At 36.9% G+C, this 19,421-nt stretch overlaps 1 protein-coding gene across 3 annotated transcripts in view; it reads left to right on the top strand.

Moving 5' to 3' along the window:
- Positions 1-19,421, top strand: part of CSMD3 (CUB and Sushi multiple domains 3) — a 732,271-nt gene that overhangs the window by 394,315 nt on the left and 318,535 nt on the right. The gene's annotated exons all lie outside the window — the stretch shown is intronic.

Below are 19,421 nucleotides of genomic sequence, written 5' to 3' on the forward strand. Positions count from 1 at the left end.
GGGCGATGAGGTCTCCCCTCAGCCTCCTCTTCTCCAGACTAAACACCCCCAGTTCCCTCAGCCGCTCCTCGTACGACCTGTGCTCCAGAGCCTGCACCAGCTCCGTTGCCCTTCTCTGGACACGCTCGAGTCATTCAATGTCCTTTTTGTAGTGAGGGGCCCAAAACTGAACACAGGAATCGAGGGGCGGCCTCACCAGTGCTGAGTCCAGGGGTCAGATCCCTTCCCTGTCCCTGCTGGCCACGCTATTGCTGACACAAGCCAGGATGCCATTGGCCTTCTTGGCCCCCTGGGCACACTGCTGGCTCCTGTTCAGCCGGCTGTCAATCACTCCCCCAGGTCCCTTTCTGACTGGCAGCTCTCCAGCCACTCCTCCCCAAGCCTGTAACACTGGTGGGGGTTGTTGTGGCCCAAGGGCAGCCCCCGGCATTTGCCCTTAGTGAAACTCCTCCAGTTGGCCTCAGCCCATGGCTCCAGCCTGTCCAGGTCTCCCTGTAGAGCTTATATGATGTTTGCAGGTGTTTATTCTTTAGACCTGGTTACATAGTTTGCTTTTTTTTTAGCTCCTCATTTTGAATCAGAGGCCCTGTGATTAAACAAAATTGGGGGGTTTTATTTTGAATTGAGAAATAGTAGGGGTTTTTTTTTAAAAAAAAAAAAAGAGTGATAGGAATGCTGGTTCCCTTTAGTAATTTCTTTATAAAATCCAATGTCATCTAGGAACATAAATAAACATAATTTATTTAATAAAACTATTATTCAAATTATTAGATGAAGTTTAAAAGCATCTTATTGTATTCTTGAGTAACTTCTAGAGGTATGTTGTCTTTAAATTATTTCTATTGAGTCAGACTAATTTACAATGTTCACATGTGATAAAGGGTGTATTCTAACTGAATATGATCTATCCAGTCCTGTTTCTCTCCAGGCTTTTTTTTTTTCAACTTCTCAGCTAAAATTGGTGCTTACTGTCCATAATATATGCTCTACTTCTACCCTAATTCAGATTAAAAAAACAGTGATGAGAAGTATCTCTGTTCTGAACCTTGCTAGAGCGAGCATCTGGGCTTGAGTCTAAATATAAAGCTTTAAGACTACAAGTAGACATCCTTTGTTATTAACTCTTTAGTCTGGTCTCCTGCACACTTATTTCTTGCTGCTTTACCATTTTCTGCAGCATATTTTGTGGTTCAACTCTGTATTCACAAAATATCATAATAAATTTATTAAAAGTGTATGCTTCATCATACGTAAACATGTTAAACAGAGTGAAATATTGAATAAGGATGGGAACGTATTAATAGTAGACCGATGTTTCACCTGTTGTTTTCAGATGGAGCCCTATAATCAGTGTCTAGAATTACACTGAAGCCCAAGAATATTTTAAGTCCAAGAACCTTTACGTGAAAGTTCAATTATTTAATAAACTTTATTAAAATAAAATATCAATTAATTTTATCACGTATATATCATACAGAATTGTTCAGAATGTATATAAGATGACAAAAAAATGTTTACCTAGCCCTTGAACTATTATATCTCTTATGATTTATTACATCATTTATGCCTGACTATGCAAATAGTCACTTACCACCATTACCAATGGCATTTCTCCAGCATTACTGTGTGAGGCAGCCACCTAGTTTGCCCACTGTACAAATCATAATTTTCACCCAATATTTGGGGTTTTTTGTTTGTTTTACTCTTCTCTTTACTCAGCCAACTATCTCTCTCTTAATTTTCTTTGATGTGGTGTGTTAAACTCGGCTGGACTCCAGGTGCCCACCAAGCCACTCGCTCACTCTCCTTCTGAGCAGGAAAGGGAGAAAATAAGATTAAAAACTTGTGGCTCAAGATAAAGGAAGTGTAATAAAGAAAAGCAAAGACCATGCATGGAAGCAAAAAACCAAACAAAAATTACTCTCTACTTCCCATCAGTAGGCAGTTTTCCAGCCACTTCCTGCAAAGTAGGGCTTCACTACACATAGTGGATGCTTTGGAAGAGAAGTGCCTTAATAACGAATGCACCCCTTCCTCCTCCTTTATCTTTTATTACTGAGCAGTGTTGTATGGTATGGAATATCCTGCTGGTCAGTTTGGGTCAGCTATCCTGGCTATATACCCACTCAACCTCTGGCCCACCCCCAGCCTAGTGGGCTTTGGTGGGGCAGGAGCAGTTGGAGAGACAGCCTTGATGCTTCGTGAGCACAGCTCATCAGTAGCCAAAACACTGGTATGTTATCAACACTGTTCTAGCTACAAATACAAAGCACAGCACTATGAGAGCTGCTATGGGGAAAGTTGACTCCATCCCAGCCAGACCCAATACACTTGACTACATGACTGTAGAGTGTAGACAAGAGACTACTTGTTTGTGTAGAGTGTCTGTCTTGCACTGTTTTCTCCTGAGTTCTTTCCATGTCAAAACCAGGAGTAGTTTATTCTGCTGCACTAGAAAATAGCAGTTGTCCCCACATTATATTCTTGATTCTCTGTGAAGTATGTGCATCAAAGTGATAGCTAAGAGAGGATTTAATTTCTTTCTAGAAGAGAGATGTACAGGCTAAATTTTCATCAGTCTGAAAAGTGCAAAATCTTGGGGGAGCAAATATTCTGGTGTGTGTCGTACAGAAGAGAAAAGCAAATGCTGCCAGTTATCAATCACTGCAGGTGAAGCTATGTAACTCAATACTTTTTTTTAAAAAAAAAAAGTAAAGGATTTTAAAATTTCCCTTACAGTCTTGTAGCACTTAGTGAATGTCACAGAAGCTCATCCAAAAACTTGCTTGACAGCCTTTGTGTTACTTTAGGATAACATCTGTCTCTTTATTTTACTTTGTGCTGTAAATAGCTGCATAAAAATTTTATCCTGACATGCACATCTTAATTTTAGTTTAGTGTTAGCATTCTTTTACTGCTTTACCTAAGATAGATACGGTGGCCTGCAGCAGCCCAACTCCACTGTGACTAAATTTTAAGGTTGGAAAGAAATATTATGCACCTATTCACCATTACTCATTTAGTAAACTTTTAAAATAATCTCTGCTAACTCAGAAATATTTCTTGATTTACTGACTTTTCCCAGTGGTAGAAGAAATTCCTAGATGTAATTTAACAAGAAGCCTCTGACCATGTAGAATACCAAAGAAATTTTGTAGTGAAAGTCTTTCAGGCTGTTACCTCTGAGTTTTGTTTTGTAAGCTTTCCTTCAAATTTCTTGTGAGGTTTTCAGTTTCTGTATTAGCTTGAGAGTAGCGAAATGACATTCTGCTGGAACAACTCTTTTTCAGAAAACTTCCCAGTTCTAAAGAGGTGACCTTTGAATCATTATTCATTATCTAACAATGGTGTCTTTTGAAAACAATGCTTGGAAGAGTGGAACTATATAGTTACAGATTGTGACAGAAATACTACTTGTGACTATGGCAAGGCAGTAATCAAGTGTTGCATAATCAAACCACCCTATGGTGCCAGTTAAAAGCTTTCCCTAAATAGAGATAGGGTAAAGGAGCAGGTTGTAAAGGCAGTGCAGTCACTAGATCTTGCATGAAGCTGGAAAGTAAACAGGAATTTTTATCAACTTCAGATTGAACATCCAGCTCTGACAATGAAGGTAGCTGCATAATTGCTGTTTTGTTCTAAGTTTGTTGATATATCATGGTCCAGGTGTATTATATTTGCTGGCATATCACTTGGAATAATAAATCTATAATTACCTTCAGCTATTTTGTTGGGAAACTCATGCTGTACTCACAGTGTTCTAGGAGAAGTGGTGTGTTGGAGATTTTGAGGCCATTTTGTCAGGAAGTTATGCCAATTCTCTTGAACCTGAAACAATAAGCAAGCAGCTATAGTTGCTCACCTGAATTTTCTTGTATCTTTGTCACTACTTCTACACCATCTGAGCTTCTGAGAAAGAGAACAGATATCCAAGTGTTATTCAGCTTCACTTTTTTACTTAATTGTCTATATTTCACATAATAGGTACATGAAAATGGTAATAGGCAGATTAATTTTTCTGGCCACCAGGATACTCATGCTGTCATTTGCTTGAATCCTTTAACTCGGCTGTTATGTGATGTATGCACACTTTGAGTTCAAGTGCTTTGATGCAATTCCTCTGTATGCAAGGGTTTCTCAGTATTGTTCCTGTGATTCAAGAAAGAACTGGCCCAGGAACATAATTGGAGCTACCAGTATTCACATGATAGTAATACAGGATCTAGCAATGTAAATGTTTGACTATTTGTCATCAGTCCTTTACACATGACCCATCTGATCAGGGCAGGTTTGCGATTCCATGACACAGGGCTTCTGCATGGTTAAACAATGGCTCTACAGCTAGAGCACATCTGAATAACATTTTCAGTCTCTATTTATGGAATAAACACAGGCAGTGTTTTACCCGATTCCACACAAAGGTGAATATTCCTGTTCTTTAGCATTGTCTGTAATATTGATGAGATCAACACTAAGAATATTCCGGGGTTTTAATAATGCATTCTCTAATACTTTTTAAAGGTACATGGCAGCTGTAAAGTCATATGGTGTAGCAGCAGTGTCATAAGTATCCCAGTAGCTCGCATCTTGATTTTTATGAACAAGTTTTTGTTGCTGAATTTTATAAGAAGAAAGATGAAGTCTCTTGTAACACTTTTTGGTAATTTTGGAACGATGGTCTTACTACCTATCTACATGCTTGAAGTAGAAATAATTTCTGCTTAATATAAAGGTATCCAATATATGTACATAGAACTCATCAGGTATGCAATTACTGTCCCTGCACTGTTGTTTTAATTGACCTGTTTCAGAATGTAATATATTCAGGTAGTCTAAGCTGTCTTTCTGATACAGCAGAACCATTAACATGATGTATGCAACTGTGGTATTTGAGACTCATTCTGTCTATATACGAGCAATAAAAGGAAGCCATACTTATTTCTTAGACGGGAAGTTATGTCATACTTTATCATACTACATCTGCTTTTCTTCAGTACTTGTACTGAACTGTTTTTACAAGAAATTTTCAGACTTCATAGTGCATTGAGGAGATGGCAATGGCAGCAAAATTATCCCTGTTTACACAGTTATGTTTGTAACTCTATAATCTAACATTGTGGTTTTGTGTTTTCCTTGCTGTAAGTTTCTATGCCTAGCTTTTTAAACCCTATTTGTAATGGTGTCCTGAGTTGAACACAGTTCATTTTCTGTTATAAGTCAGGATTATAAATTCTACTTCTGCTGTTATCAGTTTACCCTTACCAACAATGTTTATAGTCCTTCGTAATGTGATGTCTGTAGTGAGCACTTATTAGAATAGAAGAGACTATTTCAGTTGGAGACTATTTCAATGATCATCTAGTCCCACTGCTTGACCAATTCAGGGCTGACCAAATTAAAGCATGTTATTAAGGGCATTGTGCAAATGCCTCTTAATCACTGACAGGCTTGGGGGACAGCATCTTTAGTCCAAGATGTGATTGTGTGTGGGTTCATCTTATTTATTCCATGAGTTGACTCCTAATTTCATATGCTATAGCTCTGTACTCATTCGTGATCCATTTAGAACCAAGGTTCTCTGGATCTTTCAAGTTAACATTAATGTTGCTGAAACTTACAGCATTAATAACTCATACATTAGCTGTGCAATAGTTCTTTAATGCCAGAAGCTCAGTCTCATATTTATCATGAGCAACAAGTTTAATAATATACAGAACGGCCATTTGTTTAAAGGCAATGTATAAGAATGTTGTCTTCTCTTGAACAGCTCTTGGTTACTAATTTCAAATCTATTTTTTCCACTCTATTTTTTTTTTCTATTACGCAAGTTATAAAAGTATAAAGTTATACAAGTATAAAAATAAATTATTGGCTTAACTGGTCTTTGTAAGAACCGTAATGCTGGATTCAACTTTAGCAGAGATATCTACATGGCATGTTTACAATACAGTGAGTGTAGAAAATATATTATTTATCTAAATTTTATTTTGTATGCAGAAGAGAGAGTAGATAAAACCTGGCCAAAACAATAGCTCAAGGTCAGCATGCTAACTTCTGGTGAACTGTAAAAAAAGAAAAGTTTGAATATCACTTTGTAATTAGCGCTACTGTGCATCACTAAGGCAGCTGAAAAGCTATATCTAGTGAGCAAAATAAAGTAACATGAGCAGGGATTTGGACCAAAGGACAGCCAGAAGTCCCTTCTAAACTAAACTCTTTTTGAGTCTGTGTTGTAACTTGTATGTGATGTTGTACTTCAGTAAACATTATAAGATGTCTGAACAATATTTTCTGAATTTTATAAACTTTATTTTCTCTTCTCAAATTTAATGAAAATACAGATTATAAAAAATGGGGTCTATGCATTAAACCTCAAAGTCATGGTTCCCTGTATCATTGCAAATTAAAAGCCTAATGAATGGTTAATGAATAAACAGTTCTTTAATATATTTTTAATGTCTGAAACAGAGCACTTGTTTTCTATGATCTTATGTTCTCATATTTTTATTTTAATAAATAATATAATAATTTATATTATAGGATGTATAAGCTGTCAGTAAGGTTCAGTACAGGAAGGGGGTGAAACAGAACATGAGGGTGAAAACAACAGGAAGAATAACTGATGTGAGTCTATATTTTGTTACATGGTTGTGTTCAGCAGCCTGCAGCTAATTTAGAATATGTAGTTTAAAAAGGCATTCAATCGTCAGTTAAATATCTTTGTAATTTAGAAGCTGTGCTTTTTGTTGCAGTTATTAATTATTTATTTTAACCTTTAAAACATTTGGTGTTACATTAAATGTACATAGAGTTTGGAATTTTATACCTTTGTTTAATGCTCTTAAGATATTTTCAAGTCTTTCTCATGTTCAACAAGGCACTAAAAGTAGAACACATGCATTTTATAGACTTAGATTTACTTCAATACATGGATTGGAAAATTTACTCTCAATAACACATTGACATCTCTCCAATATTTAAATATTATTTCACACATCTTGGACACACTATCATAGTAGTGATCTTGACAGTATCTTACATAGTGTTCAAGTATCTTTCTTAGTTTTATTTAATCTTCTCCCATCCATACACAAATAATATTTTCTCTCTAATTTGTATATTTTAACCATAATGGAGACTGAAACAATAAAACATATTATTGGGGAAGCTGATGCATCATTTTGAGATTGAATCATCATTTTCTAAGTAAGCTAAGACCGAGTTTAACTATTCTTTATTTCACCATTTAGAAGCTCTGATCTTTAACTGTTTGCGCTGAAATTATCTGTACTCAATGGCTGTCTCACTTAAAGATCTTATGGGCAAATTCAAGCAGAAAACATCAACATGGCTTTTGTAGTCATTAAAAATAATCTGGCAACCTTTTTGATAAATTCTAGCATTCTTGCACATTATATCAGTCACCTGAAATTTGGCAAAGGGATAAATAACGAACCAGATTCAGTTTGTAAAATTCCAATTTGCATAGGCTTGCTCACTTGTTTGAGAGGATTTAGGTTATAGAAACTAAAATCCCTGAGTGTAGTCCAAGCTGTAGTCTAACCAGAGCTTCTAGCAATACTTCTCTCTCTTCTACTTCTTTTCTTTTTGAGGAGTGAGGTGGGGGTGTGCGAGCACTCCATTTCTAACTTGATTCATTCAAAATTCAACAACAACCTTTAGATGAAATTTAGATGCAACACTGTGGTGGATAACCTTGGCTGGCTGCCATGTGTACACCAAGCTGCTCTCACTCCCCCTCCTTAGCAGGACAGGGAAAGAAGATAAGATGAAAAAACTTGGGCTGAGGACAAGGAGATCACTCACCAATTATCATCACAGGTAATACAGACTAAACTAGTGGAAGATTAATTTGATTTATTGCCAATTAAAAATAGAATGGTAAGGAACAAAAACAAAACTAAAAAGCAGCCTTCCACTCCCTCTTTTTCACAGGCTCACCTTCACTTTTTGATTCCCAACTCTTCTACCTTCTTCTTCCCCCAAGTGGCACAGGTAGATGGGGAATGGAGTTTGCGGTCAGTTCATAACACTTTGGCTCTGCCGCTCTTTCCTCCACGTGCTCCAGGGTTGGCGTCCTTTCCAGTCTACAGTTGTCAAGAACTGCTCCAACATGGGTCCTTTCCATGGGGTTCAGTCCTTCAGGAACAGGCTGCTCCAGCATGGGTCCCCCATGGGCCACAAGTCCTCCCCGAAAACCTGCTTCATTGTGGGATCCTCTTTATGGGGTCACAGGTCCTGTCAGGGATCTGCTCCTGCATGGGCTCTCCACGGGCTGCAGCTTCTTTCAGGGCATATAAACGCTGCAGTGTGGGTTCCTCCATGGTCTAGTGTGGATATCTGCTCCAACACAGACCTCCATGGCCTGTAGGGGGACAACCTGCTCTCCCATGGTCTTCTCCACAAGCTGCACGGGAATCTCTGCTCCAGCACCTGGAGCACGTCCTGCCCTTCCTTCACTGACCTTTGTGTCTGCAGGGCTCTTTCACTCACATTTTTATTGTTCCTCTCTCACAGCTGCTTTGCATCATTTTTCTACCCTTTCTTAAACATGTTGTCACAGAGGCAGCACCAGCATTGCTGATAGGCTCAGCTTTGGCCAGCAGCAGGTCCTTCTTGGAGCTGTCCCTGTCTGACATAGGGGCAGCCTCTTCTCACAGAGGCCACCCCTGCAGAGCCTGGCTACTAAATCCTTGCCATCTAAACCCAATACAAACTCACTATATGATTTTTATAGGAACAAACACTGATCTCTCTTTTTAGAGATAAATTCTCTGATATTTTTTTTTTTTTATCCCTGTACAACGTAAGTTGGAGAGATATGTGAAAGGAGTTGCCTATATTTGGAGATTTGGGTATGTAGCTGACATACAATTATAATTTTCTCTTCCCTCTTCCCCCCCCCCCCCCCCCCCAAACCTTTCTTATGTTTATTTCTTTATTACTGGAATGTTTTTTAAACCAGCTAGAACCCAGGAATCAAGCAGATAGATAGGCTTTTTTATTCATGTAGTGCTACTCTAATTTCATCACCAGTTTGGCCCAAATAACAATTGGTCCCAATTTTATTTTTTTAATACACACTTTTCCTGCTAACAGTGTATTGTCAGTGGAGTTTGCTACTATCTGATCAAATACATGAGGAATGAGACAAAATGGCTAATGCAGGGAAAACAAACAAACAAAAATAAATGAGGTGACAGTATTCAGTAGGAATCTGTGATCACCTAAGGTGAATGAATAAGTTCATTCTCAAACTGAGGTAGCTTTGGACGTAAAGACAGAGTGAGATGTCTTGAGTATTTGTTGAACTGACATTCTTATAAATTTTGTTGAAATTTGGAAAATATAATCCGTAAAATTAATAAACAATATCAATAATCCAAATAAGAGATAAAAATTTACATTAACTGTGTGTTTAAATAAGTTATACAATGCTTTAAAACTAAGTTGGTTTAATTCAACCAAATATATTCTTCTGGAGCTACTAATGATTTCTTCATGCTTTGTTTTTTGAGGCAGTAAAGAAGGTTGCATTTATAGAGCTTGAAGACAGTGTTTTTTGGCTAAAAAATGTTTGAGAGACTGTTGTGTAAGGTTACAAACAGTGTATATATGAGTCATCTTGGGGGGTTTCTGTGTATTATATTTTGTCATTAGTTCAGGCATCAAATCAGACTGGTTTTATTATGGGTGGTACTTAAAATTTATTTCAATCTCAAAGCATGTACTCAAAGATAAAAGCATTCTTAAATGCTCCTGTAAAATAGGACTCAAAGTTTTTAACAGGGTAATCTATTTTTCTGTTGGTTCTAAATACTGATAAGCATGCTGACAGACCTCGGTATACGGGCTATTATTTCTTCTGTCTTTCTCATAGAATTTAAATATTTCTGCTTATGCTTTTGGCTGAAATTAAACTTAATGCTCCAACTGTTTAACTTGGTGGACTTTTGAACATTCTAAATAGCATTTAACTGTAGTGAATAATAGGACAGGACAGCAAGGTAGTACCTGGTAAAATGTTACAGAAAAGACATTTACAACTTAGCAAATAGTATTGTGCTACCAGAATCTTTAAATCATCCTAATGACTGGTGTTTGTAAATTTTAATATTTGTTTTAAAAGGATGTGGAAAAAATATCATCCAGAACTAAGACACTTCCATAAAGAGAAAAAGACACAACTTATAGCTGAGGGTATTTGAGCATTTTCATTTATTTTTTGAACCACTGATGTGTTATTTCAGTTTGTATGTAAAACTGTCGTCTTTTTTTTCCAAAATATATGTACTTGAACCCCAGCCTTTGTGAACATTTGAATAAGAAGTCCCATGGTTGTATTAAACTGTTTGCATGGATAGAGCTCTACAGAACAGTTCCTTTTCTAAACCTAAATTAAGAGAGTAACTTATTTTATTGAAGGTGCAGTTATTATGGAAGGCCCCACAGGGCTCATTCATTAGCTGGGCCAGCTTATAGCTGGCTGATTAGTAAATAACTTTAAAAGACAGAACATGGCACTGAATAAGAAAAGAAGGAAGTATGTATACCCATAAAGTCTATAAGTACCTACATTATATAGTAGAATATAATTATGAAATATTTATTCTTATAGTAAAAAACATTAGATAAATTATACAAGAAAAATCATGCAGATATAACTTCTGTCCCTCTGAAAAATCTATTGTCATAGAGAATGGATGTAACTAGTCTTCCTTATACCAGAAATGTTGAGCACTTCTGGTATACATAAATATTACTTCCACTGGTGGTTGCCATTGTTTTCCCACTGCAGTCTCAGAGAAATTTCATCTGACTTTCACATAAGTGACTTCAGCTCCATTATCCTCCCTCAGTTAATTATGCTTCTTTTCTTTGCGAAATGCTCACATACTGGCTCGTCACTTTACGTGATCAGGAAATTAGAAGTACCCTGACAATTGGCACAATTCAGCAAAGGTGCAGAAGTTTATCAACACCTACACAGCAGGGAAAGAATAGCCTCTTCTTTTATAGATTTTTTTTCCCCCCTAGAATTTCACCGGGTGACTCTACACCCTTGGATGAATGTTCTGTATGACACATTATACAGTAAGCATCTTGTGAAATCATACAGGGACAAAACCTGACTGCATGCATAAATCCTCTTCCTCCCCCCGCTTTATTGCCTTTGCATACCTTCACCTTCTATAAAGAAACCCAGAAGAACAAATAAGGTGCTGCAACACACTCTGATGGGGCTCTCACCTGGGCCAGTCAGGCACGGCTGGAGGTTCAGTGGAGTGAACCTTCTCATGGTTTTGATACAGACATTGTTCCAACGTGTTTGTATTTGAACTCAATGCAAGATTCATTCCCTATTCTCACACTTGATATTTGCTAGAATAATAGCTACACTACATGTAAGGGCAGGTCTTTCTGTCCTATAGTTTAAGAAAAGAAGCAAACAAAAAAACCCAAGCCAAAAAAAATACAAAACCTATTGTGATCACAACTGAAGCTAAATAAATCACACTAGTTGTTCCGGGTAAGAATAGTGGTTAAGATGGAAATTCTTTTACATATCAGGAATTCCCAAGACATGGCATCTGTAGATAAAAATCTGATAGAATGAAGCAAGGGTATTGATAACCTTCAATATATAACTGAAAATCACATGACACTGAGCTCTTTGTTCTTTTGGAAACAAATTTCAATCCTTTGTTTATAAAAATACCAGTTAATAGACAGAACTATTTCCTTTATCTAAAGATACATATAAACATACTGAGATTTAGGAGAAGGTATCATCTGTTAGGGCATTTAAACTGCTTTGTTTTGTTTACTGATCATAGCAGAACCTAAACCCTATTAAATGTAAATGTGACCAATCCTTCAAACTTTTCCCATGTAACCTGGTAAGCATATAAATTCTTGCTCAAATTAGTCCATAACTGTTTGTCTGATATGTATCTTCAAGATTCTTTTTCTTGAATATACACATCGTGAAAACATATGGCATAGTTTACCATTTGCTTGTATTATTTATCATCCTAACTGACGCTAAGAAATATAGGTTCTTGATTCATAAGTTATTCATTTTTATTTTCCTGCTTTCTGCTTTTTGAATGGTTTATCTTCTTAAGATTTAAATTCTAATGTTCAAGCTAAAATAGATGATTATACTATTGGTGGGTCCTTGTGTTTTGCAAGAAAAAGTTGTACAGATATATAATGGTATTTTTTCCTAGCTTTTTTAACAAGCAGATACTGCAGAGAGAACATTGGTATGTCATATTCATGACCACATTAGATATGTAATCTATATTCAGTAATGTATATATAAATTATACATACCGCCAAGTTTTGGACTAAGATTATGTACATTTTTCCCGATTTTCTTATAAAATGTCAGTGTGTCAATATATGATGGTGAATGTTTGTAGGTTTTGACATAGAAAATTCAAAGATCAAACATCCAGATTAATTCTTTTTGAATTACATACTGGAACTGTTTCTTTTCACATACTAGTATTCAGTTAATTTAGTATGTTTTATTGCAACAAATATCACATAATTCAAATGCAGTGTTGCTAATGACAAAACAAATCTAGTTATCTGTCGTATTTCTATTGTAGTAGTCAGTGAAACGAAAAATGGGCATTATTCTAAAATGTTGTTAAGGAGTGATTGGTCTTTGCCTGGTATTTCCCTGATGTACTATAGATTTTGAATCACCGATGAAGTGATTGCAAGTCTTCAGTATTGTACTTTTTCACTGTGCACCAGTGTGCTCTTTTCTTTCAAATTTGTTTTCCCTTGTAAGAATCACATTCTTATCTTTTATTTTCCCTTGAGTTACAGGAGAGAAAAATAGACAAGCTGCCTCTTCAAACCCTAACTCCAGTGTTACTCTGTCAAAATGTATTTGTGTACTAAATGACCAGTTCTTTTCCCTAAGGGCCATTTAGTCACCTCCAGAATGTACCTGTCCTTCACAAAGAAAGGATAAAAGAAAAAGAACATTTCTATCTTGGTATCCCTATACTGGCAGCTTCTGTATAATTGGGTTGTCCTGCCAGTGCATCACCAATTGGAAATCTGTAGAACCCTTTAGTGAGATAGATATACAAAAAGTAAAAAAAGGATCATTTAAAACAAAATGAGATGCTTACCTTAATTTTCTTTCTATTTTTCTTTTATTTTGCCCTTAAGTTGATATGTTTTCTACATATTTCTTATTAGAAAATATGTTGGAAACTATAAGCTCCATTCAGTGCACTGCGACCACAAACATCCATTTCGTATGGCCAAGTTTCCAAAATGAGTTAGTCTTCAAAAAAATTTAGATCTCTAACATCACCAGAAATCATGCCTCCTTTTACTGTTAATGTCCTTCTATGTGAAATAATTTCTGTAAACAAAACTTTTAATCTTTTTTTCTCTTTCAAAAGCCCTAAATTATTAACACAGTTAACAAACTGTATTTATGCTTTTTTTTTTTTTTTTTTTTTTTTTTAATAAGAATACAAAGAAAGGACTATCTAACAGATATAATATTAGCGTAAGTGCTTCCCCCCCCCCCCCCCCCCCCCTTTTCTTAGGCACGAATAGCAACACTCACCTTTTGGATCAGAGATTTATAAATCAGTGGTAGTCACCACAGGAGAAGAGAAATCCGTTCTAGCCATCTCTTATTGTAGCCAACATGAACAGCAAATCTCAAAAAGCAGAATAAATCATGAAAGGGAACATAAATCAAAATCTAAAAATGCATAGAACCAAAATATAAAATAAAATACAAAAATGTGCTTAACTAGATGGTTTTTGACTTTTCAAAGATAGTCATTATATACAATAAACTTCTTCTAAATCCTTATACTATGCCGTAACTTGTAAAGACAGTTTCCACTAAAACATACTCTCTAGAAACTTCTGCACTGAATTGCAACTTTGTTACACATATGCACTATGTGAACAAATGTATTATAATTAGTGGTAGTTTACTAAAACTAAAACAAAATGGTGGACTCTGAGGAGTGGCTTTTTCTTAGGAATTCAGGCTATGTTCCAGGAGGGTAGCCCATAATACCTTTTATTTATCTTCACTGTTTTGTGACTCATACTGAAGCTTCCAATTTTATATTATTTTTAAAAAGTTTTAATTATGGCATTAATAATTGAGCTGTTTTAAAACTTACTGTTTCTTCTGCTAATCTTAAATAACCATAAAATAATTTCTATTTATCATAAATTAGTTATTTACAATGAGGCACAAGTGTGAGTTTATCAAGAAATGAGACTTTGCCAGGTGTTGTTGAAATGAATATGCAATGGAGGGAAACTGAAAAAAGAGTGGTAGAGCTAGCAGTAAAAAATGTGAATATGAATATCATTTGCCTCCTTAGTGATTTCAAACAAAGATGAAATTGTGATCTTTCTTAAAATCATGTTATTTAAAATGTGATTATCTGACAAAAGCCCAGTAAGCAGTATGTTTTTTCTTGTGTTTCAAAGGAAGTTTGTTGACATTCTCTAAAAAAATCTAAAAGCTATTTGTACTTCAACCAAGAAAAAAAAGAAAAACAACTACCATTTCTGCTCCTAAGGAGAACTAAGTAATGACAAATATGTTCTGTTTTGAATTCAGAAATGAACTGATGCTAACATGAAATTTACAGAGAGTATAAAAGCGGTATAAGCAAGACATGCAGGAAAGATTAAAGTAATAAAGGAAAGATTTGCTATAAATATAAATGGATATGAATGGGGTTAAAGGATAATTTATTTAATTTAAAACTGTCATTCAAATAACATCTTGTTCAACTTAATTCTGTTTATGAAGGCAGATTAAATGTAAGCCTATGTTTGTGTCCTGGAGAGAGTCTGAACATAGTTTTTACCTTTTTTAAAGTTATGAATTATATTCTTTTCTTAAAACTGTTTGAAAAAAATACAAATAAAGCGATAAGAAATGTTACTGTTAGTTGTGCTTTTTATTAGATGGCTTTCTTTTGTTGGTTTTGATATTTCTTTAATCAAACAGAATAATAAAGCCTTTCTAATCTCTATGAAGTTATTTCTTAAATAATCCTCAACCATTTTTTGTTTTATTGTTGAAATGGAACATTCTTTATCTGCTTTTCGTCCCATTTCGATTGTATTCAGTGCATTGATAGCTGAAAGCTTTGAGAAATTAGGTGTATGCTGCTGACAATATGACCCTACAAAATTTATTTGAGTTATAATCAAAACACTTGGTGTTTGTTGTGTTTTTGTTGTTTTTTTTTTTTTTCTCATAGTCAAACTACCAAATGTGGAAACTGAAAAAATGGTAGCAAGACCTTTAAAGAGAAATTTTCAAACTATGGTTAGAGATATTTTTTATTATTACTACACATGATAAATTAATTTATTTTAAGATTTCTGTCCTTTTTACAGTTAGGATCTCTTAAGAAAGAAGTTTGAGATAATTGGGATAAGACAAAGAAAAAAATTTCTCGTACTGAATTTCCATTGCCTATGTACCATATTTCCTGTATTTGTAGATGATGAATGCATTCCTAAGTTTCGTATCTTGAGCACAACATTTTCTTTACAGGTTTCTAAGACATAACAGACTTCATTCACGGGTGCTGAGACAGCTAGTGAATCTCTGCAAGGCCCCTTATTGACAATTTGTTGAGCTTAGGAGAGATCCCCAAAGACTGGAAAAAAGTTACATGATCTTCAACAAAAGCCAAAATCTTGACCTGTGCAACTTTAGGTGGACCTTTATTTAAATTCTTGGGGAAATCATGGATCAAATCCTTTTGGAAGCCATTTCCTGGCACATGAATAAAGTGATTTGGAAGAGCTAGCATGAATTTATCAATGGTATCAATCACACCTGATCAGGATGATTGCTCTTTTATAAGAAATCCTAAGTCACTGGACAAGGGGATAGCAGGGATGTTGTTTACCTCAACCTTATCAAGGATTTTCACTCTGTTCACTCATCCTGAGGTAGATATGTGAATATAATGTCCTGACTTGGATGCAAGAATACTATAGGAGGTAACTGTATGGGTGAAAAAAATAAAAAAACAAACCCAAAAAAACACAAACCAACAAACCAACCAAACAACCGAAAAAACCCACCCTCATAAAAATCAGGTTGGATGACAGGATAGAGGGTAGTGGTTAATGGATCATACTGTACTGGAGTCCAGGAGCAAGAAGAGCACCACAGGAGTCTACTCTGGGATATTCCATTTTGTCTTTGACTGTGAAGAGGCTATGAATTGCACTCTCATCAGGTTTGCAGGTGACATCAAACTAGGAGTAACAGTTGAATATGCTCAAGAACAATGCTGTTATCCAGAGGGGCCTAAACAGGCCAGAGGAATGGGTCTACAGGAGCCCTATGAAATACAAGGTCAAGTGCTAAGCATTCCTTGGCAGTGGAAAAGTTCAAAAGCATCTGGGGCTAGATTAACAGGAGCACAGATTGATAGAAGTGATTATTCTTCTTTACTTTGCCCCCCTTAGACTCCATCTAGAATATTCCATACAGTTTTGAGAGACTGATTACCTAAAGTGAGTTCAGTGGAAGACCACCAAAAAAATTAGGAGCTGGAGCACTTGCCCTGTAAGGGGACCCTGAGGGAGCTGGGCTTGTTCAGTGTGTAGACATAGGGTCTAATATCAGCCTGTGAGTAACTATGAGGAGGTTATTGAGAAGACAGAGACAGGCTCTTTATACTGGTACGTGTTTGGAGAATGGTGGAACAATGGGCATAAGTTAGAGCAAGAGAACTTCAGACTGGATATAAGGAAAAACCTTTTCCTGCATGGACAGTCAAGCAGTGAAACAGGTTGCCCAGAACAGTCTCCATCCTGGACGGTTTTCAAGACCTAGTTGAATAAGGCCCTGAGCAACCTGATATGACCTCAAAGCTGAGTATGCTTTGAGCAGAAGCCTGTCCTAAAGACCTCCTGAGGTCCCTTCCAGGGGACCTCAGGGAGGGGATCAGGAAAACCTGCTAGAGAGGGAATCAGGAAAGCCAAGGAACAGCTGGAGCTGAACTTTGCTACAGATATGAAAAATAACAGGAAGGGTTTCTTCAGGTAGATACAACAACAAAAGGTGAAAGAAACTGTACCTGCCCTGATGAGGAAAGTGAGATCTGGTGTCATGTCCCAATTTCTTGGGATGATGACTCAGATTCACCAACTCCCAGGTCAGGATTAAGGTAAATCAACACCAGAGAGTCTTCAATACAAAAAACTCAACTTTTATTTGTTCACAATAGATATTGGCATGAAACTTTGTCAGTAAGCCTTGCAACCGCTGCAACAAGCAGTAAAACTCATAACATATACCAACCACATATAACATATGCCATCTAGAGGCAGATATTATACCCAAAAAGTGGCAGACACGCCCTATCAAGCAGTTAATGTGCCCCAACAAGCCTTGCCTTATACACAGAGATACGGAGATAGAGAATGAGAGGGGAAAAAAAAAATAAACAACAAACAAAACAAAACAAAACAAAAAAACAGAGAAAAAGAGAGTGAGAGAGGCAGGGAAGGAGAGAGAGAAACAAAAAAGAAAGATTTCACCAGTGCTGCTTCCAGTATTGGTCCAGCCAGACTACAGGTCCAGGTTTGGAGGGGCACTGTCACCCAGGGCTTTGACTCGTGTCCTTTTATAATTCCTTGCTCCTCCTCTAGGTGGACACTTGAACTCACTAGGCTAATTAGACATCATGCTCAGCCTTTGCTTCTCGAGTTCTCTTTGCTTTGGTGCATGCATAGTTTGTACCTTCAGATTTTTCTTGAAATAGGTTGGTGAGCTTGGGGGTCATTGGGGAGTTATTGTCCCCTCCCTGAAGGTAAGACCGTTGTCTGACCTTTCTCTTAGTCCATGCATAGTGAAAATGACTCCTCTGTTGGCTCTTTATGGAGTCACTCCAGATAGGCAGATTCAGCCTCAGGAAAGTGTGGTCCCACCTCAGTAAGACATGGGACACCTTCCCCTCACCACATCTTCCTGCCATTACCTGCACAGCCCCAGCATTTCCACAGAAAGAATTTTCTTTACCAAAGTCCTCTGTCAGATATCTGAGACATTAACTTTGATTTCATTAGACGATCACATCTGGCTACAACTAACATGGAGAAGGCTGTGGTACTCAACAATGTTTTTGCCTTGGTCTTCACCAGCAAGTGCTCCAGCCACACCACCCAACTCACAGAATTCAAAGGAGGGAGTGGAAGAATGAAGTACCACCAACTGTAGGAGGAGAACAGGCAGGTTCAAGACCATGTAAGAAAGCTGATCGTACACAAGTCCATGGGACCTGATGAGGTGCCTCCATGGGTCCTGAGGTAACTGGCAGACAAAGTGGCTAAGTCACTCTTCATCATATTTGAAAAGTCATGGCAGTCTGGTGAAGTTCCCACTGACTGGAAAAGGGAATCATAACTCCCATTTTTAAAAAGGAAGACCCAAGGAACTACAGGCCAGTCAGTCTCACCTCTGTGCCTGGCAAGATCATGGAGCAGATTGTCCTGGAAACTATGCTAAAGCACCTGGAAAATAAAGAGGTGACTGGTGGCAGCCAACATGGCTTCACTAAGTTGGTGGCCTTCTATGATGAGGATACAGTATTGGTGGATAAGGAAAGAGCAACTGACATCATCTACCTGGATTTGTGCAAAGCTTTTGACACTATCCCACGTGACATCCTTGTCTCTAAATCAGAGAGACATGGATTTGTCAGGTGGACCACTTGGTGGATAAGGAACTGACTGGATGATCACATTCAAGGAATGCGGTCAATGGCTCAAGGTCCAAGTAGAGAGCAGTGATGAGTGGTGTTCCTCAGGGGTCAGTGTTGTGTGTCAGTATCATCTTTGTTGGTGACACGGACAGTGGGTTTGAGTGCACCCTCAGGAAATTTGCTGATGACATCAAGATGAGTGGTGTGGTTGATAGTCTGGAGGGAAGGGATGCCATCCAGAGGGACCTTGACAGACTAAAGAAGTGGGCCCATGTGAACCTCATGAGAATCATTCAGATACCTTGCAGTTAATTCCACAGAGGTAAAATGTTGAGTATAGAGAAGTTATTTTTGTGTATGTACATAATGTGTGCGTATATAAATATGTAGAAATATATATATATTTATGTATAGCCTTCTTTTGACTTTGGGCAATTCTTTTTCTGTCACTACTCTTTGTTTTTGCCATGTCATTAGTTCATTAATTTAAACTATATTGAAAATGGACGTTGTTTACACAGTAGGATGCTCGTCTCTGTTGCTAGTTTTAAGCGCTCACATACTACAATTGCTATTTTACTTAATACTATTATTGCCTTAAATTTTACAAAATACAATAAAGTAGGAATAATTTTCCTCATGTCCTTT

Source organism: Athene noctua, chromosome 2, assembly GCF_965140245.1.
Source record: "Athene noctua chromosome 2, bAthNoc1.hap1.1, whole genome shotgun sequence".
Taxonomy (NCBI): domain Eukaryota; kingdom Metazoa; phylum Chordata; class Aves; order Strigiformes; family Strigidae; genus Athene; species Athene noctua.